The sequence below is a fragment of the Somniosus microcephalus genome, chromosome 11 (assembly GCF_052327205.1).
Source record: "Somniosus microcephalus isolate GS21.2 chromosome 11, FLI_Smic_1.0, whole genome shotgun sequence".
Classification (NCBI taxonomy): Eukaryota; Metazoa; Chordata; class Chondrichthyes; order Squaliformes; family Somniosidae; genus Somniosus; species Somniosus microcephalus.
Genome location: NC_140997.1, coordinates 131,258,416 through 131,281,051, shown reverse-complemented (window position 1 = coordinate 131,281,051; position 22,636 = coordinate 131,258,416). Strand labels below are relative to the sequence as shown.

Below are 22,636 nucleotides of genomic sequence, written 5' to 3'. Positions count from 1 at the left end.
GCTACCCATTTACTGTCCTGAGCTTTCTGTGGCCGTTGAGTGACCACCTCCCAGAATGTACGATTCAGGAAATTTTCAGCCTCTCGTATGCCCTGCAGTGATTCTAACCGCTCTTCAAGCTCAGAAACCCTGAGCTCGAGATAGAGCAGCTGGAGGCACTTTCAGCACCCATGGACGACCAGGACACCTGAAGCCTCCTGGAGTTTCCACGAGGCGCAGGAATTGCAGGCAACGGGTCTCTGCTGTCCTTCCATTCTATTTAGAGTCTAATTATATTAATATATGCCTCTTATGTTATTTATATGTTTTATCTTGGTTCCTCCTCAACTCCTATTTCTTTATTTAATATTTACATATACCAGATTCTTATTTAATACAATTTTGGACCCCTTTAGTGTTAGTATCCCCCTACCTAGTTTATTTTATCCCCTTAGATACTTAACCTAAAGGCTTATCCTAACTACTTATTTGTTTATTAGTTCGCAATACTGTATTTCTAGAACAAATACAATAACTAGAGGTCTAGATTATAATTAGTAAATAGATTTAGCGTGATTTCAAATAAGTAGGAGGAGCCTCTATGAATATCTACATCCTCAATGATGGTGGAGCCCAGCACACGAGAGCAAAAGTCAAAGCTGAAGTGTTTGCAACCATCTTCAGCCAGAAGTGCAGAGTGGATGATCCATATCGGCCTCCTCCTGAGGTCCCCACCACCACCACGGAAGCTAGTCTTCAGCCAATTCGATTCACTCCACATGATATAAAGAAACGGCTGAGCGCCCTGGATACAGCAAAGGTTATAGGCTCCGACAACATCCCGGCTGTTGTGCTGAAAACTTGTGCTCCAGAACTAGCCGCGCCTCTAGCCAAGCTGTTCCAGTACAGCTATAATACTTGCATCTATCCGACAATGTGGAAAACTGCCCAGGTATGTCCATAAAGCAGGACAAATTCAATCCGACCAATTACCGCCCGATCGGTCTACTCTCAATCGTCAGCAAAGTGATGACGGTTTCGTCGACAGTGCACACCAAGCAGCACTTACTCGCCAATAACCTGCTCATTGATGACCAGTTTGGGTTCCGCCAGGACCACTCAGCTCCAGACCTCATTACAGCCTTGGTCCAAACATGGACAAAAGCTCTGAATTCCAGAGGTGAGGTGAGAGTGACTGGCCTTGACATCAAGGCAGCATTTGACCGAGTGTGGCATCAAGGAGCCCTAGTGAAACTGCAGTCAATGGGAATCGGGGGGAAAACTCTCCACTGGCTGGTGTCATACCTAGCACAAAGGAAGATGGTTGTGGTGGTTGGAGGCCAATCATCACAGCCCTAGGATATCGCTGCAGGAGTTCCTCAGGGCAGTGTCCTAGGCCCAACCATCTTCAGCTGTTTCATCAATGACCTTTCCTCCATCATAAGGTCAGAAGTGGGGATGTTCGCTGATGACTGTAGAGTGTTCAGTGCCATTTGCAACTCCTCAGATAATGAAGCAATCCATGCTCGCATGCAGCAAGACCTGGATGACATTCAGTCTTGGGCTGATAAATGACAGGTAACATTCGCGCCACAGAAGTGCCAGGCAATGACTATCTCCAACAAGCGAACGTCTAACCACCGCCCCTTGACATTCAACAGCATTACCATCGCCGAATCCCCCACCATCAATATCCTGGGGGGTCACCATTGACCAGAAACTTAACTGACCAGCCACATAAATACTGTGGCAACAAGAGTAGGTCAGAGGCTGGGTATTCTGTGGCAAGTGTCTAACCTCCTGACTCCCCAAAGCCTTTCAACCGTCTACAAGGCACAAGTCAGGAGTGTGATGGAATGCTCTCTACTTGCCTGGATGAGTGCAGCTCCAACAACACTCAAGAAGCTCGACACCATCCAAGACAAAGCACCCCGCATGATTGGCACTCCATCCACCACCTTAAACATTCACTCCCTCCACCACCGGCGTACCGTGGCTGCAGTGTGTACCATCTTTAGATGCACTGCAGCAACTCGCCAAGGCTTCTTCGGCAGCACCTCCCAAACCAACGACCTCTACCACCTAGAAGGACAAGAGCAGCAGGTACATGGGAACACCACCACCTCCAAGTTCCGCTCCAGTCACACACCATCCTGACTTGGAAGGATATCGCCGTTCCTTCATCGTCGCTGGGTCAAAATCCTGGAACTCCCTCCCTAACAGCACTGTGGGAGTACCTTCACCACACGGACGGCAGCGGTTCAAGAAGGCGGCTCACCACCACCTTCTCAAGGGCAACTAGGGATGGGCAATAAATGCTGGCCTTGCCAGCGGCGCCTACATCCCATGAATGAATTTTTTAAAAAGTAATTAATTAATCTCTATGCTTACTATTTAATTATCTCCTTATTTATTTACTTTTTTAAGATAGTTAATTCTCAATCAATGATAACCAACTACAATTAAAATTATAGAGTGTACAATGAGTTGACTTACTTTGGTTTTCACAGGCTCCTCTGCTGCGTTGTCTGTGATGTCACTTTTGCAAATCTTCTCTGAGCAAAGGCTTTAAACTAGTAAGATGGGGGGGGAGGGATCTACAAGAAATGAAACGAGCCTAAATATAAACAAAACAGGAAAGGAGAGCATACGAAAGAATAAAGTAAGGGGGGACATGGATGGCCTGGGAATAAATAGACTTATGGAACAGGAGTGTAAAAGATGGTTAAAAATAAAGAGAGGAACTGCTTTTAAAAATGAGTTAAACTGCCTGTACAGCAAGGCACACAGGCCTAGAAATTCGGTGGGGTCAGCGCCCAATTAGAGGCGTTAGAGGGTCTTGCGCCGGAATTATAGCTGGTAACGAAATTGCGTTGGGCCCTACCATCGGCGTTAGCCGGTAGCGCTGCGCCGGCACCGATGACGTCATCGGTGTGCGCAGCGTCCCGGTTGCCGTGGTAACCCGGCCCCAAGCCCAAATTCAGTTGCGGCCGCCTCGCCCGTGGCAGCCGCAACCAACGATTGTTGAAAGGGATGTTACACACCTTTGCGCCGGCGCATAAAGGTGGAGCGGCGGCCGGCCGCTTTCCCGGCGGCCGCCTGCCCGCACCTCCCTCCCCGGACTCCTCCACCACCCCCCCGCGGCACTGATGTGTGTGGCCCGCGAGCCCGGCTCTTCCCCGAGGTGCCGGGCTCATTTGTCGGGCGAATCGACCGGCCAGCGGTCGGCTGCAGGCAGCTCCTCCTTAACAGAAGGAGGAGGCCTGCAGTACCCCAGCCTGCTGCACCGCCTCGGGTGCCGCAGCGGGGGATTAGCGCCTCAAAACTGCACTGAACGCCCATAGTGAGGCGCAAAAACCCTCCATTAGCGCCCGCCGCCGTCTGGGCCCGGGGCAACCGAATTTTCGTCGGGCGCAGCGGCATTAACGCCGGCGCAAAATTTCGGGCGCTAAAGCCCTGGCGGACCCACAACCAAATTTCTAGGCCACAGTGTCCGTAATAAAACAGGGAAGCTGGAGGCAATCATGCGTTGCGAGGAACCAGACATAGTGGGGATTATTGACACATGGCTACAGAAAAATCAGGACTGTGAATTAAACATTGCAAGGTATAACATATTTAGAAAAGATAGAGAGGGAAAACGTGGAGTAGATGTACTTATTCGGGATAATATAATGGCAGTAGAAAAAAGTGCCTGGGAGTGTACTATAGGCCTCCAAACAGTCGGGGAGATAGAGGAACAGATATGTAGGCAAATCTCAGAGAAATGTGCAAATAATAAGGTAATAATAATGGGGGATTTCAACTTCCCCAATATTAACTGGGATAGTCAGAGGGTGAAAGGCTCAGAGGGTGTAGAATTCTTAAAGTGCATCCAAGAGAGCTTTTTGAGCCAGCATATAGAAAGTCCTACAAGAGAGGGGGCGGTACTGGACCTAATTCTAGGGAATGTGGCCGGCCAAGTGGAAGAAGTGCTAGTAGGTGAGCACTTTGGTGACAGTGACCATAATATGGTGAGATTTAAGGTGGTCATGGAAAAGGACAGGGGTGGGCCGGAAATAAAGGTTCTAAATTGGGGGAAGGCCGATTTTAATAGGATAAGGCAGGATCTGGCCAAAATGGACTGGGATCAGCTACTTGTAGGAAAATCCGCATCGGAGCAATGGGAGGCTTTCAGAAGGGAGATTGAGATCATACAATGGCAACATGTTCCCGTAAAGGTCAAGGGTGGTTCCAAAAACCACAGGGAACCTTGGATGTCAGAGGATATACAAGAATGGATTAGGAAAAAAAGGAGGGCTTTTGGCAGATACAAAAGGCTAAAGACAGAGGAAGCCCGAGGGGAGTACAAAAAGTGCAGGGGGATACTTAAAAAAGAAATTAGGAGATCAAGGAGGGGCCATGAAATAACACTGGCGAGCAAAATAAAGGAAAATCCTAAGATGTTTTATAAGTATATTAAGGGTAAGAGGATAACTAGGGAAAAAATAGGGCCCATTAGGGACAAAAGTGGCAATCTGTGTGTGGAGCCGGAAGATGTAGGAGGGGTTCTAAATGAATTTTTTGCATCTGTTTTCACTATGGAGAAGGACGATGTAGACATAGAAATACGGCGGGGGGACTGTGATATGCTCGAACATATTAACATCGAGAGGGAGGAGGTATTGGCGGTTTTAGCAGGCCTAAAAATGGATAAATCCCCAGGCCCGGACGAAATGTATCCCAGGCTGCTGTGTGAGGCAAAGGAAGAGATTGCGGGGGCTCTAACACATATATTCAGAACCTCTCTGGCCACAGGGGATGTGCCAGAGGACTGGAGAACCGCTAATGTAGTACCATTATTCAAGAAGGGGAGTAGGGAAAAACCAGGGAACTACAGGCCAGTGAGCCTAACATCAGTGGTAGGTAAATTATTGGAAAAAATTCTGAGGGACAAAATTAGTCTCCACTTGGAGAGGCAAGGATTAATCAGGGATAGTCAACATGGCTTTGTCAAGGGAAGATCATGTCTGACTAATCTAATTGAATTTTTTGAGGGGGTGACTAGGTGTGTGGATGAGGGTAACGCAGTGGATGTGGTATACATGGATTTCAGTAAGGCCTTCGATAAAGTCCCGCACAGGAGACTGGTCAAGAAGGTAAGAGCCCATGGAATCCAGGGTGCCTTGGCACATTGGATACAAAACTGGCTTAGTGGCAGAAGGCAGAGGGTGATGGTCGAAGGTTGTTTTTGTGACTGGAAGCCTGTGGCCAGTGGGGTACCACAGGGATCGGTGCTGGGTCCCTTGCTGTTTGTGGTCTACATTAATGACTTGGATATGAATGTAAAAGGTATGATCAGTAAGTTCGCGGATGATACAAAAATTGGTAGGGTGGCAAATAGCGAGGAGGGTAGTCTTAGTCTGCAGGACGATATAGATGGGTTGGTCAGATGGGCGGAACAGTGGCAAATGGAATTTAACCCGGAAAAGTGCGAGGTGATGCACTTTGGGGGGACTAACAAGGTAAGGGAATACACAATGAATGGTAAGACCCTAGGCAAGACGGAGGGTCAGAGGGATCTGGGTGTGCAAGTACACAGATCCCTGAAGGCGGCGGAACAGGTGGATAAGGTGGTAAAAAAGGCATATGGGATACTTGCCTTCATTAGCCGAGGCATAGAATATAAGAGCAAGGAGGTTATGATGGAGCTGTATAAAACACTGGTTAGGCCACAGCTGGAATACTGTGTGCAGTTCTGGTCGCCACACTACAGGAAGGATGTGATTGCTTTGGAGAGGGTGCAGAGGAGATTCACCAGGATGTTACCAGGGCTGGAGCGCTTCAGCTATGAAGAGAGACTGGGCAGATTGGGTTTGTTTTCCTTGGAGCAGAGGAGGCTGAGGGGGGACATGATTGAGGTGTACAAAATTATGAGGGGCATAGATAGGATGGATACTAAGGAGCTTTTTCCCTTAGTAGAGGGGTCAATAACAAGGGGGCATAGATTCAAGGTAAAGGGCGGGAGGTTTAGAGGGGATTTGAGAAAGAACTTTTTCACCCAGAGGGTGGTTGGAGTCTGGAACTCACTGCCTGAAAGGGTTGTGGAGGCAGGAACCCTCACAACATTTAAGAAGCATTTGGATGAGCACTTGAAATGCCATAGCATACAAGGCTACGGACCAAATGCTGGAATATGGGATTAGATTAGACAGGGCTTGATGGCCGGCGCGGACACGATGGGCCGAAGGGCCTCTATCCGTGCTGTATAACTCTATGACTCTATCAGCAAGACAGAAATAGAATTCAAGTGGATAGAGATAATAAAGGATCAATCACACTAGTAGGGGTAGTCTACAGGGAGGTGGAGGAAGAAATATGCAAACAAATTAGGGAAGTGAGTAAAAATATAGAATAATCATCATGGGGGATTTCAAATACCCCGCTATTAATTGGAGTGAAGAGGTAGGTAAAGTGGATAAGTGGATAAAAGCAAAAGATAGGAAGGAGAAAAACAAAAGTGGCAGTCAGAGAAATCAACGGTTTAAATCAAACATGGCCACAGTAAATAATAATTCTAATAGGTCTAAGAGCGTTAAAAAAACAAGCCTGAAGGCTTTGTGTCTTAATGCGAGGAGCATTTGTAATAAGGTGGATGGATTAGCTGCGCAAATAGAGGTAAACGAATATGATTTGATTGGGATTACGGAAACATGGCTCCAGGGTGGCGAAGGCTGGGAACTCAACATCCAGGGGTATTCAATATTCAGGAAAGATAGGCAAAAAGGAAAGGGAGGTGGGGTAGCATTACTGGTTAAAGAAGGGATTAACACAATTGTAAGGAAGGATATTAGCTCTGATGATGTGGAATCTGTATGGGTAGAACTGAGAAACACCAAGGGGCAGAAAACATTAGTGGGAGTGGTATATAGACCTCCAAACAGTAATACGGAGGTTGAGGATGGCATTAAAAGGGAAATTAGAGAAGTGTGCAAAAAGGGCACAGCAGTCATCATGGGTGACTTTAATCTACATATAGATTGGGCTAACCAAATTAGTAACAATACTGTGGAGGAGGAATTCCTGGAGTGTTTACGGGATGGTTTCCTGGACCAATATGTCGAGGAACCAACCAGAGATCAGGCCATTTTAGACTGGGTATTATGTAACGAGAAAGGATTAATTAGCAATCTTGTTGTACGAGGCCCCTTGGGTCGGAGCGATCATAATATGATCGAATTCTTCATTAAGATGGAGAGTGAAGTAGTTGACTCAGAGACTAGGGTCCTGAATTTAAATAAAGGAAACTACGATGGTATGAGGCGCGAATTGGGTAGGATTGATTGGGGAATGTCACTCAAAGGGTTAACGGCGGATAGGCAATGGCAAACATTCAAAGACCGCATGGATGAACTACAGAATTTGTTCATCCCAGTTTGGCATAAATAAATAACAAACAAGGTGACTCAACCGTGGCTAACGAGGGAAATTAGGGATAGCATAAGATCCAAGGAGAGGACATATAAATTGGCCAAAAAAAGCAGTAATCCAAAGGATTGGGAGCAGTTTAGGATTCAACAAAGGAGGACAAAGGGATTAATTAAGAAAGGGAAATAGAATGTGAGCGTAAGCTTGCAGGGAACATAAAAACTGACTGTAAAAGATTTTATAGATATGTGAAGAGAAAAAGATTGGTGAATTCAAGCGTAGGTCCCGTGCAGTCAGAATCAGGGGAATTTATAATGGGGAACAAAGAAATGGCAGGCCAAATAAATACATATATTCTGGTTCTGTCTTCACAAAGGAGGACACAAATAACCTCCCGGAAATGTCGGGGAACACAGGGTCTGATGAAAGGGAAGAACTGAAAGAAATCAGTATTTGTAGGGAAATGGTGTTAGGGAAATTGATGGGATTGAAGGCCGATAAATCCCCAGGGCCTGATAATCTACATCCTAGGGTACTTAAGGAAGTGGCCCTGGAAATAGTAGATGCATTGCTGATCATCTTCCAATATTCGATGGAATCTGGAACAGTATTGTTGGGTAACTAATGTTATCCCACTATTCAAAAAAGGTGGTAGAGAGAAAACGGGGAATTACAGACCGGTAAGCCTGACATCGGTAGTGGGGAAAATGCTAGAGTCCATTATAAAAGATGTAATAGCAGAGCACTTGGAAAACAGTGACAGGATCGGACAAAGTCAACATGGATTTACAAAAGGTAAATCGTGCTTGATTAATCTACTGGAATTTTTTGAGGATGTAACTAGTAAAATAGATAAGGGAGAACCAGTGGATGTGGTGTATTTGGACTTTCAGAAGGCTTTTGATAAGGTCCCACATAAGAGATTAGCGTGTAAAGTTAAGGCACATGGGATTGGGGGCAAGGTATTGACTTGGATAGAGAACTGGTTGGCAGATAGAAAGCAAAGAGTTGGAATAAACGAGTCTTTTTCCGAGTGGCAGGCAGTGACTAGTGGGGTACCGCAGGGATCGGTCCTTGGACCCCAGCTATTCACAATATATATTAATGATCTAGACAAGGGAACTAGACGTAATATCTCCAAATTTGCAGATGACACAAAGCTGGGTGGGCATGTGTGCTGTGAGGAGGATACCGAGAAACTACAGGATGATTTGGACAGGTTGGGTGATTGGGCAGAAGCATGGCAGATGCAATATAACGTGGATAAATGTGAGGTTATCCAATTTGGTGTCAAAAACAGGAAGGCAGATTATTATCTGAACGGCAATAGATTGGGAGAAGGGGAAGTGCAACGAGACCTGGGTGTCCTTGTGCACCAGTCGCTGAAGGTAAGCATGCAGGTGCAGCAAACGGTTAAGAAGGCAAATGGTATGTTGGCCTTCATAGCGAGAGGCTTTGAGTACAACAACAAGGATGTCTTGCTGCAGTTGTACAGGACCTTGGTGAGACCACATTTTGAGTATTGTGTGCAGTTTTGGTCGCCTTATCTGAGGAAGGATGTTCTTGCCATGGAAGGAGTTCAGCGAAGGTTCACCAGGCTGATACCTGGGATGACAGGAATGACGTATGAGGAGAGATTGGGTCGATTGGGCTTGTACTCGCTGGAGTTTAGAAGAATGAGAGGAGATCTCATTGAAACTTATAAAATTCTGGCATGACTGGACAGACTAGATGCAGGAAGGATGTTCCCGATGGTCGGGGAGTCCAGAACCAGGGGTCACAGTCTAAGGATAAGGGGTAGGCCATTTAGGACAGAAATGAGGACGAATTTCTTCACCCAGAGAGTGGTGAACCTGTGGAATTCTCTACCACAGAAGGCAGTAGAGGCCAATTCATTAAATATATTCAAGGAGTTGGATATATTTCTTCAGGCTAAAGAGATCAAGGGGTATGGGGAGAAAGCAGGGACCGGGTACTGAATTTGGATGATCAGCCATGATCGCACTGAATGGTGGAGCAGGCTAGAGGGGCCGAATGGCCTACTCCTGCTCCTATCTTCTATGTTTCTATGTTTCTATGTAAGGGAATGGAGTTCCTACAATGTGTACGGGACTCCTTTCTAACCCAATATGTAAAACGCCCAACAAGGGAGGATTCGTTATTTGGATCTAGTAATGGGGAATGAACCAGAGCAGATAAGAGAAGTAAAAGTAGGGGAACATCTACGCAGTAGCAACCATAATATAGTACGCTTTAAGGTAATAATTGAGAAGGACATAAGTATGACAAAGACCAGGGTAATAGATTGGAGAAAAGCTAATTTTGAGGGGCTGAGAATAGAACTTGGGAAAATAAAATGAACAACAATATTATCAAACAATGACGTGGAACAGCAATGGGAAACATTTAAAACGGTGTTCAACAGTGTCCAGGAAAAATATATTCTGCTAAACAAAACTAAACTCTAACGAGACACCATGGATGAATAAAGCCATGAGGGAAAAACTGAGGGTAAGGAAAGAGGCATACATTAAGTAAGGGAGAATATGAAGAGATGTGGAGAAAAGTTAAAAAAAACAATTAGGAAGGCAAAGAGGAACTATGAAATTAAATTATCAAGGAACATAAAACAAAACAGTAAAATATTTTACAGGCACATTAATAAAAAAGGGAAGATCGGGATGGGAATAGGACCACTCAGGGATGGACAGGATAATACCACAGGCAACGATAGATGGCAGAAATATTAAATAATTACTTTGCTTCAGTATTTAGCAGGGAGATAGAACAGGTGGACATGACATTGGATCACGAGATTAGTAATGAGATAACTGCATTTAAAATAAAAGGAGATATATTAAATAAATTAATCAAACTCAAAGAGGATAAAACCCTTTGATTACATCCGCGCATTTTAAAAGAATCTAGGGAAGAGATAGCAGAGGCATTACTACACATATTTAATAATTCATTAGAAAAGGTGTAGTGCCAGAGGACTGGTGGATAGCGAACGTAATACCTATATTTAAGAAGGGGGATAGAACATGTCCAGGGAACCATAGACCAGTCAGCTTAACATCAGTGGTAGGAAAAATAATGAAATCCCTACTAAAGGAGAAAACAGAAGAACATCTAGAAAGCAAAAATATAATAATGAATAATCAGTATGGATTTCAAAAGGGTAAGTCTTGCTTGACCAGCGTCATTGAATTTTTTGAAGAGGTAACAGAGAGAGTGGACAAGGGTAATGCAGTGGGTGTAATTTATCTACATTTTCAAAAGGCCTTCGATAAGGTACCACATAATAGACGAATGAACAAGGTCAGAGAATGCAGAGTCAGGGGACATTTAGCAGAATGGATAGCTAGCTGGCTTCAAGACAGAAAGCAGACTTCAAGACAAAAAGCAGAGAGTAGGGGTAAAGGGTAGCTATTCACAGTGGCAGAAGGTGGGTAGTGGTGTTCCACAAGGATCAGTGCTGGGACCAGTGTTCACAATTTACATTAACGATTTAGACTTTGGAATCAAAAACACAATTTCTAAATTTGCAGATGACACCAAATTGGGGGAAGATAGTCAATACCGAGGAGGACTGCAACAAATTACAGGAGGATATTAATAAACTTGCAGAATAGGCATATAACTAGCAAGTGAATTCCAACACAGATAAAAGTGAGGTATTACATTTTGGTAGGAAGAATAAGAAGGTCACTTATTACTTGGAGGATGCGAGTCTAGGTGGGGTAGAGGAGCAAAGGGATCTCGGAGTACAAATACACAAATTACTAAAAGTAGCGACACAGGTTAACAAGGCAATAAAAAAAGCAAACCAAGCACTAGGATTTATTTCTAGAGGTATAGAATTGAAAAGTTGTGAAGTTATGTTAAACTTGTATCGAACCTTGGTTAGACCACACTTGGAGTACTGCGTACAATTCTGGTCGCCATATTATAAAAAAGATACAGAGGCACTAGAGAGGGTGCAGGGAAGATTTACAAGGATGATACCGGAAATGTGAGGATATACCTATCAGGAAAGGATGAACAGGCTGGGTCTCCTTTCTCTTGGAAAAAAGGCTGAGGGATGACCTAATAGAGGTCTTTAAAATTATGAAAGGTTTTGACAGAATGGACAGAGAGTGTTTCCACTTGTGGGAAAAAGCAAAACTAGAGGCCATCAATATAAGATAGTCACCAACAAATCAAATAGGGAATTCAGAAGAAACTTCTTTACCCAGAGAGTGGTGAGAATATGGAAATCGCTACCACAGGGAGTGGTTGAAGTGAATAGTATAGATGTATTTAAGGGGAGGCTAGATAAGCATATGAGGGAGAAGGGAATAGAGGGTTATGCTGATTGAGTTAGATGAGGAAAGACTGGAGGAGGCTGGAGCGGCGCATAAACGCCGGCAAGGACTGGTTGGGCCGAATGGCCTGTTTCTGTGTCATATATCCTATGTAATTTTCATGCTCTCCCGATGCTCTCTTGGTCAATTGACTAACTAATTTAAACTGAATTTGAAGTCATTGCAGCAGCAAGAGAAACAGACCTGGATCAGGCGTTAATTGACTGCTGGTCACTGCAGGTCAGGTGATTAACGCTGGATTCATGTGACCATGGGTGCCTGTGCGCCCGAGATTCTGAACACAATGTGATAAACACCCCCAAACGGACGCAATCGGTGGAAACCCGCTGTTCTAGCCTGGGCGTGGCCAGTTTTGTGGGCGGAGACTGCTTCAGGCGAAGAGACTTTTGAACCAACTTAAAAGATCGCGGATACTCCAGTGCATAGTGGTTATGGCCGCAACTCACTTATGCTTAAAATTGCGTGATCTTTAGTGCTAGTTCATTTCATTCCGCCCAGATTCCGATGTTATCTGGGCAGAAATCATGTGGGCACTCCAGGCCATTATGTTAAAGTTTTAGTTTAATCAGAAAGTAGAACAGCAGCTTGTTAATATCAGTGGCATCACAGGAGAAATTTAAACCTTCGAACTCCATTTTTATGTACGCTTTGTAAAGTACTTGCATGACCTCCCATGAAATATTCACAGTAACAATACTATTTTATAATAGGAGTCTTATATCATATAACACACAATGTATACAGAAATGTAACAAACAAATGTATTGTATAATGTCATTACTCCAGTAAGAAGGAAAAAACAATTTCCTCTTCTTGAAATGGTCTCATTCTTTCCATGCCACTTTCTATTTGACTTCCACTCTTTTTTTCTCATTGAGGTATCTGTTTCAATATTTTTCTGACTCTTTCAGTTTGTGGAAGCCTCTCATTCCAGTACAGGGGTATTAGGTGTCCTGCTCAGTTATTAATACTCTTAACTCCAAGTCAGAAATTTGTAATTTCAAGCCCCACTCCGAATTTAAACACATAATTTACGATGATACTTCAATGCAGCACTGAGGAAGTGCTCCAATGTCAGAAGCGCTATTCTTTCAGGTTGGATGTTAAATCAAGGCCTAATCTGCCTGCTCAGGTGGTTATAAAAGATCTCATGGCACTATTCGAAGAGGGGCACGGAGTTCTCCTGGTGTCCTGTCCAACATTCCTTTCTGAAACACCACTACTACAAATAGATCAATTAACGATTCATCTCATTTATCGTTTGAGATCTCATTGCATGCCAAGTGGCTGCTGCATTTGCTTACCTAATTACAGAGAATGCACGTCAAATGTAATCCAATGGTTGTAAAGCATTTTGAGACATCGTAACAATGCGATAAGTCACTATATAAATGTCATTCTCATTCCGCAATTAGTCTGCAACATGTTCAGACATCCACTTACCTAGGTACTTAATTTCTATTGCTCATCTTTTTTGAAATTCAGGATAGACAGCAACAGAGTAGGCAACGTGTTACACATTTTGGGTTTTTTCTCATGGGGAGAATGTTCTGGGACCACTATACAGAATAGATTTTCATGATATGGGCGGAGTTTATTGCACATCCCCAATTGTCCTGAGTGGTTTGATGCAACTGAGAGGCTTACTAGGGCAGTTAAGAGTCAAGCACATTTGCACGGGACTGGAGTCACATATAGGCCAGACCAGATAAGGACAGCAGATTTCCTTCCATAGAGGACATTAATGAACTAGTTGGATTTTTACAATAATCAGCCTTTTTTCAAAACTGAATTCAAGTTCTCAAACTGCTTTGGTGGGATTTGAACCCATGTTCTCTGGAGTACTAGTCTAGTAATATAACCACTATGTATCCAAATGTGTGTTATAACTTTTTTTTTATTCGTTTATGGGATGTGGACACGCTGGCAATGCCAGCATTTATTGCCCATCCCTAATTGCCCGGGAAGGTAGTGGTGAGCCGCCTTCTTAAACCACTGCAGTCCGTGTGGTGAAGGTACTCCCACAGTGCTGTTAGGGAGGGAGGATTCTGACCCAGGGACAATGAAAGAACGGTGATATATTTCCAAGTCAGGATGGTGTGTGACTTGGAGAGGAACTTGGAGGTGATGGTGTTCCCATGCGCCTGCTGCCCTTGTCTTTCTAGGTGGTAGAGGTATTCACAGCCAGTCCCTGACTTTACAAGGGGTAAGGCTGCTGTATGTACATGGTGACATCCTATGTCAAGGGGCATGGCCCACTCTTTTTGGAGCAGTTGAGCTTGTAACCTGTAAGCCATCCAAATTCTCTGATACAATGGAACTAACCCAACCACCTCACTCCCTAGCAACTGGAAGAATCTGCTGGGGAGTGAAGTGGTTGGGTTAGTTACAACATACATCATCAGCATACATGTAAAGCATGGTTAACAACAGAAGCTATCAGGTGCAATTCTGATATATACTTTGCAAGCATGACACTTTCCCATCTCTCACAGCAGACATACCCTAGATGTCAGACTGATACAGTTGTTGACCTTCCTTCCCGCAATTGTTGTCAATTAACCATCTAATTTTGCCAAATGGGTCTGTATCCTCTGTTAGCTCTTCCAAATTAATCCCTTACCATCACTACTACCTCCATTTTGGCTGCCAAGCTTTGCCATAACATCACAGGAAAAGTATGCTTAATTAATGGATGACACAAGGCTAAGATTGTCAATTATGTCAATTGAAAAGAACTGTTTTCCACGGACTTGTTGAGAGTCATAGAAGATAGGAGCAGGAGTAGGCCATTCGGCCCCTCGAGCCTGCTCCGCCATTCAATGCGATCATGGCTGATCATCCAAATTCAGTACCCGGTCCCTGCTTTCTCCCCATACCCCTTGATCCCTTTAGCCTTAAGAAATATATCCAACTCCTTCTTGAATATATTTAATATATTGACCTCTACTGCTTTCTGTGGTAGAGAATTCCACAGGTTCACCACTCTCTGGGTGAAGAAATTCCTCCTCATTTCTGTCCTAAATGGCCTACCCTTTATCCTTAGACTGTAACCCCTGGTTCTGGACTCCCCGACCATCAGGAACATCCTTCCTGCATCTAGTCTGTCCAGTCCTGTCAGAATTTTATAAGTTTCAATGAGATCCCCTCTCATTCTTCTAAACTCCAGCGAGTACAAGCCCAATCGACCCAATCTCTCCTCATACGTCATTCCTGCCATCCCAGGTATCAGCCTGGTGAATCTTCGCTGAACTCCTTCCATGGTAAGAACATCCTTCCTCAGATAAGGCAACCAAAACTTCACACAATACTCAAGATGTGGTCTCACCAAGGTCCTGTACAACTGCAGCAAGACATCCTTGTTGTTGTACTCAAACCCTCTCGCTATGAAGGCCAACATACCATTTGCCTTCTTAACCACCTGCTGCACCTGCATGCTTATTCAGTGTTGCGCCCCTCCGTTCCGCCTGGCGCTAATAAGGACTGCTTACTGGAACGTTCCCCAGTTGCTCTCGGGCTAGGGGGGCGCTCTTTAAAGGGGACTGCACTGGTATAAAAGCGGCAGCCATTTTGGGAGCACAACTTCCTCGAGACTTTCACAGAGTTGCTGAGCTGCACTCTGAGAGCCATTGCACCAGTGAGCCAGCGCTGGCCAGAGGAACTTCAGCCTTCTGACCATCACCTTGCAGCTGGTGAGCATTTACAACGTTTACAATTTCTTGTGCGCTATTACTATGGGGGCTGCATTGGAGGGGAACGTCCTGCTGCTGAACCATCTGGAAAGGGCACAGAGACGCAGGGAGAGAGGGGCAGGAATGGCCAGACGGAGGAGGGCCAACAGACGTCACCACACCAGACCTTACGCTGCCAGGGTTTTCCGACAGCAGTTCTGTTACTTGAACATATCAGAGGAGCAGTGTCTTAGAAGGCTGCGCTTCAGAAAGAAGGTGGTGACTGAGCTGTGCCACCTGCTTCAGCCAAATCTTCAGCCTCAGATAAGGTTCAGGACCTCTCTGTCAGTGGCTGTCAAGATGACTGTTGCCCTGAATTTCTATGCGAGCGGCTCCTTCCAGGCCGCAACTGGGGACATCGCTAACATATCGCAGTTTGCGGTGCATTGCTGCATCCGTCAAGTAACAGATGCCCTATTTAAAAGGAGGCGGCAGTACATCTCCGTCCCTGTGACACTGGAGAAGCAGCGGGAGCGCGCAGAGGGCTTCGCAGCAATAGCGGACTTCCCCATGGTGCAGGGCGCCATTGACTGCACGCATGTGGCTTTGCGGGCACCTGTTTTGAATCCGGAGGAGTTCCGCAACCGCAAGGGGTTCCATTCCTTGAATGTTCAGCTGGTCTGTGACCACCGACAGCTGATCCTCGCAGTCAATGCGCAGTTTCCCTGGCAGCAGCCACGACGCCTTCATCCTGCGCCAGACTTCAGTTGCAGACCTATTCAAGGCCCCGGCTCACCCAGGAGAATGGCTTCTCGATGATAAGGGCTATCCTCTGTGCCCATGGCTCATGATGCCGCTCCGGTCGCCCAGCACTCCTGCTGAAGAGTGCTTCAATGCGAGCCATCAGGCGACGAGGAACATTGTGGAGCACACAATCGGTGTGCTGAAGCAGCGGTTCCGCTGTCTGGACCATTCCGGAGGCGCCTTGCAGTACTCACCAGAGCGAGTCTCCCACTTCGTCGTAGTCTGTTGCATGCTGCATAACCTCGCCATCCTACGCACCCAGCCAATGCCACCAGCCACTGAAGCAGCAGCGGAGGAGGAGGACCAAGACGGGAGGGAGGTAAAAACTGGAAGGGCCGTCCGTCAGAGGCTGATAACAAGCCGCTTCTAGGCCCCACTGACGGAATGCTTGGTGCCATTCGATGAGGAGGAAGGGAACCATCCGGATAGCCCAAAGCCTATGAAGGGCAGTGAATGTAAATATCAGACATGGCCAATGTAAATAAAAAAAGTTGTTTATTTTGCGAAATGTGCTTCCTTCCAACATAACAAAGCAATGGCTACAGAAAGCAAAACTAACACACTAACACTTAAGTGCCTTGCACACCCGGGAGACTATCCAAAACATTACTAACATTCAGACCAGCATCCACAGCCTCGATTTCTACAAATAAGACGTCTCAGCTGCACCTTCTACTCTTTCCCCCTTGATGGTGATCTACTTCTCTTGCGAGATCGGCCCCTTCCCTCCCTGCAGCTCCTCCGTAATGGGACCCCAGTGACTGCATCAAGGCTGGGGGAGGCTTGCTGGCTGTCAGAAAGCGCAGATGCCCCTGAGGGACGTCCTGGACGACCTCTGGCCTTGGAGGGCCCGGATGCTGACTGCTCCAACTGTGAATGGGTGGAAGCAGTCTGTCCTGCAGGTGGTGGCAGCTGCAGTGGAGACGTGCCAGCGGTGGCATCAGGAATGCTGACATCCTGAGAGCGGACAGCAGCTCCCTGGTCGAACGACACACTGGCACTCTGACGGGGCAGCACCGCAGCATGCGCACCAATCGGCTGGTCCACAGATTGAGGCCCTGCTGTGGTGCTGCAAGGGCCCCAGGTAATCCCACCTGATCCAGCGAGGGTGGCAGCAGTCATTGGTTGCGTGGCCTCAATATGCGTCTGCATGAGACCAGCGAGTGACTGCGTGGCAGCACTCAGCACTTGCGTGGCAGGTGCCAATGCTTCAGTGAAGCCGTGGACAGTCCTTTCCAGTGCTTCGCTGAAGGCCGGGACAGTCCTTTCCACTGCTTCGGTGAAGCCCTACCCAGTCCTTTCCAATGCTTCGCTGAAGGCCGGGACAGTCCTTTCCACTGCTTCGGTCAAGTCCTGGACAGTCCTTTCCAGTGCTGCCCCGAAACCATGGACAGTCCTTTCCATTGCTGCCCCAAAGTCCTGTGCACTCTTTGCCTGTGCTGCCCCGAAGTCCTGCGCACTCCTTGCCTGTGCTGCCCTGAAGTCCTGCGCACTCCTTGCCTGTGCTGCCCCGAAGTCTTGGACACTCCTTGCCAGTGTCTCGATGGATTCAGACATCCTTGCCACTGCAGCCATGAGCTCAGTGTGCCTGAGCCGAGCCTGGGCGCTCATTTTTGCGAGGGAATGCACCTCTTCTGCGCTCTGTGCAGCAGTACTCGCGGCCTGACTCGCCCTCCGGGGAGACGGTCCCCGAGCTTCCCTACCCCCCTTGCGTTGCTGCAGCCCGCTGGTTCCTGGAACTGCTTCCTCCTCAGAGCATTCCCCCCCGCTCCTCTCCAGGGAAGTAGTCTCCCCAGTCTGCAGAGGGGCTGGCTCGCCTGAGGGTGGCAGGGATGGTCCAGCTTCCTCCTGCTCATCGCCTCCGGAGTCAGTGGCAGTGGCAGCTTGAGGGCCCGGCTCCCGAGCTGGTGATGCAGCATCTGAAAGCAGGGAGGTTGAAGAGTGGCTTTAGCGAAAGGACAGGGTGGCAGCAAGGAATGCATGAGTGCTGCAATGCTCTGACATGGGTCCAGAGTGAAAAAGCATGCTGGTGGGGGGAAGAAGTGGAAGGAGAGAATTCAAAAAGGTGATGACCTTACCATCGCTGTGCACAATGGGGTCGGCAGCTCCAGTGGTGACAGGACCAGTCATCCGGCCTTCAACAATCTGGTGGACTCGTTCCTCCAGGTCCATCAGTGTCTGCAGCTGAGGAGGGCCTCCTCCGGTGCGAAGCTGCTCCCTCCGGTTCCTGGCCAGCTTGGCCTGCAGGAGAAAGGACGGGAAGTGATGAAACATGCTGGCCTGAGCTGACATCACATGCCCCCATAGTAGATTAGCCCTTCCATTATGCATTGAGCTGACATCACATGCCCCCCATGGTAGAATAGCCCTTCCATTATGCATTGAGCTGAATGTGCGTGTGTGTTTCCAGAAAGGGCCATGGGTGCTGGCTGACAGATGGCCATTGGGGCTTCGTGCACCCTCTGGCCATAATGTCAGGTGCAGATGGAGGGATGAAGAAGATGGCGAAAAAGGCACTCACCCTAACGACCCGAGTGAGGTCGTTGAACTTCTTCCTGCATTGCACAGGAGTCCTGGCCACCACGCTGGCTGAGGTGACTCTTTGACAAACTTCCCTCCAAGCCCTGCGGTACTCGCTCTGATGAGGCCTCCTGCCATTGTCGGGGTACAGCACAGCTCGCCGGCGCTCCGCTTCGCCAACCAAAGCATCCAATGCCCCATCGGAAAAGCCCTCCGCTCTCTGCCTCACCCTCTCCATATGTTCAAAGTTTGGAACGCCACAGAAAGCACAGCGCCGATTTTGAGGCCTACAAGGCGCAGAGTGTGGTTGCTGCTCCTAATTGATCCGCCCCTTTAAGAGCTGGCCAGCGCCAGCATGTCTCGGGGTAATCGATTATTGACAGCACCTGCGCTGCGCCCGGCCGCCGACATACTGAGTAGCGCCGCCGGGTTAGCGCCTTAAGACTCCCGTGAAGCGCCTGAATCAACGCCGCAATCACCTTTAGGGGCGCAGCAACAAAATATCGCTCGAGGTGGCGATAAGTTGCGCCTGGCGAAAAAATTTGCGCAGCGCCAATTCTAACGCCCCAAACGGGGCTATACCCAATTTCTCTCCCATTGTGAATAGCTGGGGCCCAAGGACCGATCCCTGCTGTACCCACTAGTCACTGCCTGCCACTCGGAGAAAGACCCGTTTATTCCAACTCTTTGCTTTCTGTCTGCCAACCAGTTCTCTATCCAAGTCAATGCCTTGCCCGCAATCCCATGTGCCTTAACTTTACACGCTAATCTCTTATGCGGGACCTTATCGAAAGCCTTCTGAAAGTCCAAATACACCACATCCACTGGTTCTCCCTTATCTATTTTACCAGTTACATCCTCAAAAAATTCCAGTAGATTAGTCAAGCACGATTTACCTTTTGTAAATCCATGTTGACTTGTCCGATCCTGTCACTGTTTTCCAAGTGCTCTGCTATTACATCTTTTATAATGGACTCTAGCATTTTCCCCATGACTGATGTCAGGCTTACCGGTCTGTAATTCCCCGTTTTCTCTCTACCAAATATTTTGAACAGTGGGGTAACATTAGCTACCCTCCAATCCATGGGTACTGTTCCAGATTCCATCGAATGTTGGAAGATGATCAGCAAAGCATCAACTATTTCTAGGGCCACTTCCTTAAGTACCCTAGGATGTAGATTATCAGGCCCTGGGGATTTATCGGCCTTCAATCCCATCAATTTCCCTAACACCATTTCCCTACAAATACTGATTTCTTTCAGTTCCTCCCTTTCATCAGACCCTATGTTCCCCGGCATCTCTGGGAGGTTATTTGTGTGCTCCTTTGTGAAGACAGAACCAAAATATGTATTTAATTGGTCTACTATTTCTTTGTTCCCCATTATAAATTCCCCTGATTCTGACTGCAAGGGACCTATGCTTGACTTCACCAATCTTTTTCTCTCCATGTATCTATAAAAGCTTTTCCAGTCAGTTTTTATGTTCCCTGCAAGCTTACTCTCATATTCTATTTTCCCTTTCTTAATTAATCACTTTGTTCTCCTTTGTTGAATCCTAAACTGCTCCCAATCCTCAGGTTTACTGCTTTTTCTGGCCAATTTATATGTCCTCTCCTTGGATCTTATGCTATCGCTAATTTCCCTTGTTAGCCACGGTTGAGTCACCTTTTTTGTTTTATTTTTATGCCAAACTGGGATGAACAAATTCTGTAGTTCATCCATGCGGTCTTTGAATGTCTGCCATTGCCTATCCACCGTCAACCCTTTGAGTGACATTCCCCAATCAATCCTACCCAACTCACGCCTCAGACCATCGTAGTTTCCTTTATTTAAATTTAGGACCCTAGTCTCTGAGTCGACTACTTCATTCTCCATCTTAATGAAGAATTCGATCATATTATTATCGCTCCGACCCAAGGGGCCTCGTACAACAAGATTGCTAATTAATCCTTTCTCGTTACATAATACCCAGTCTAAGATAGCCTGACCTCTGGTTGGTTCCTCGACATATTGGTCCAGGAAACCATCCCGTAAACACTCCAGGAATTCCTCCTCCACAGTATTGTTACTAATTTGGTTAGCGCAATCTATATGTAGATTAAAGTCACCCATGATGGCTGCTGTGCCCTTATTGCACGCTTCTCTAATTTCCCTTTTAATGCCATCCCCAACCTCTGCATTACTGTTTGGAGGTCTATATACCACTCCCACTAACGTTTTCTGCCCCTTGGTATTTCTCATTTCCACCCATACAGATTCCACATCATCAGAGCTAATATCCTTCCTTACAATTGTGTTAATCCCTTCTTTAACCAGCAATGCTACCCCACCTCCCTTTCCTTTTTGCCTATCTTTCCTGAATATTGAATACCCCTGGATGTTGAGTTCCCAGCCTTGGCCACCCTGGAGCCATGTTTCCGTAATCCCAATCAAATCATATTCGTTTACCTCTACTTGCGCAGCTAATTCATCCACCTTATTACGAATGCTCCTCGCAAATACAATTTTCTCACCTGCTACCTTCACTCCACATGAAGGGGGGCACTCTACAACCTTCACACTACTTGACGGTATTAAGAGTCATACATAATCAAATCTGTAGTGTACACTGCACAAAAGCAAACACTAATCTGTGTATGGATTCCAGTGTGAATGGGTAGTGAGAAGGGTTTAGAAAAGAAATGCACCTGTTCCTTTGGCAGTCTAAAAGGGGCAAGATAGGTAATGGTTCCTGGATGTGTGAGCCTGTGCAATTATAGCTGAAAATCATACCTTATGAGCTTATTTTTCAAGGAAGCTCACTGTTTTTGTTTCCAGTTGTATCTTTTCTGTAACTTTCAATATGAATAAAGCCAATTTAGTTGATAGAGACAAAAGCAAATTACTGCTGGAAATCTGAAATGGAAACAGAAAATTCTGGAAAATACTCAGTAGGTCATGCATCATCTGTGGAGCGAGAAATCAATTCCGATGAAAGGTCATTGACCTGAAACGTTAACTCTGCTTCTCTCTCCACAGATGCTGCCTGATCTGCTGAGTCTTTCCAGCATTTCCTGTTGTTAATTTAAATAGATTCGCAGTCTCACTGTCATAAATACTGTAAGCTCCATTTATTTCCATAATAGGTAGAACATTTTATGTTGCAGCTCTTTGAAAGAGAACAGCAAGGTTGTGAGAAGTGCATTAACTTCCCACTGAACAGTGCATTAACTTTGCACACTTACTTTTTTGGCTCTGGCTCAAATCCAGCACAAACTGACAAGAGGAGATTCTCCACCATCGCTGCTGGCTGCACGAGTTCTAAAGAACTGAATTTGGGCAATCTCGCCACAAATTCTATTGGCTGCAAGTCTACAGCAAAATCAAATTGGCAGCCTCACTCAGACATCACGAGGGTTCCTGGTTGAGTTAAGACATGAAATTTTCACTTAAGTGCAGTTAGGAGTGTTCACTTCAGATTCAGGTTGGGACACATTGCTGGGACTCTCCATCCTGTCCATGCTGTGCCTGATCTGTGAGTTCTTGATATTGACATTGAGTACTCAAAAGGAAGTCTTTCCAGAAAGCAGTGAATGGGATGAGTCATACTAAGCCTAGCTAAAATTCCATGAGAAAAGACATAACAGATAAATGTAACATAATAGATAATGGAGCTTTGTTGCCTCAGTGTGGTGAAAGGAGACTGATCTGGTAAGGAGCAGTTGTGGATGACTGTACACATTAGATAGCAGTTGACTTGGATATTGATATTTGGACTATTAGGATATTGGTATTTGGATCATGAAAGTGTTCGGGTGGTGGGTTAATTGGGTAGACTATAGCCTAAACTAGGAAAAGTAAAGTGTATGAGCAAAAATGATCACAACGCAGAATACCTGCATCAGGTACG

The 22,636-nt window shown here is 46.3% G+C and overlaps 1 protein-coding gene across 4 annotated transcripts in view; it reads right to left on the bottom strand.

Annotated features, from left to right (window-relative positions):
* The window catches only part of dock3 (dedicator of cytokinesis 3), a 1,512,713-nt gene that overhangs the window by 1,034,149 nt on the left and 455,928 nt on the right, over positions 1–22,636 (bottom strand). The window contains exon 1 of one of the 4 annotated variants that reach the window (XM_086001260.1): positions 2,476–2,949. The exons of the other annotated variants lie outside the window; for them this stretch is intronic. The gene's annotated coding sequence lies outside the window, so the exon portion shown is untranslated. Of the gene's footprint in view, positions 1–2,475; positions 2,950–22,636 lie in introns of those variants that run through there. 4 annotated transcript variants of the gene reach the window in all.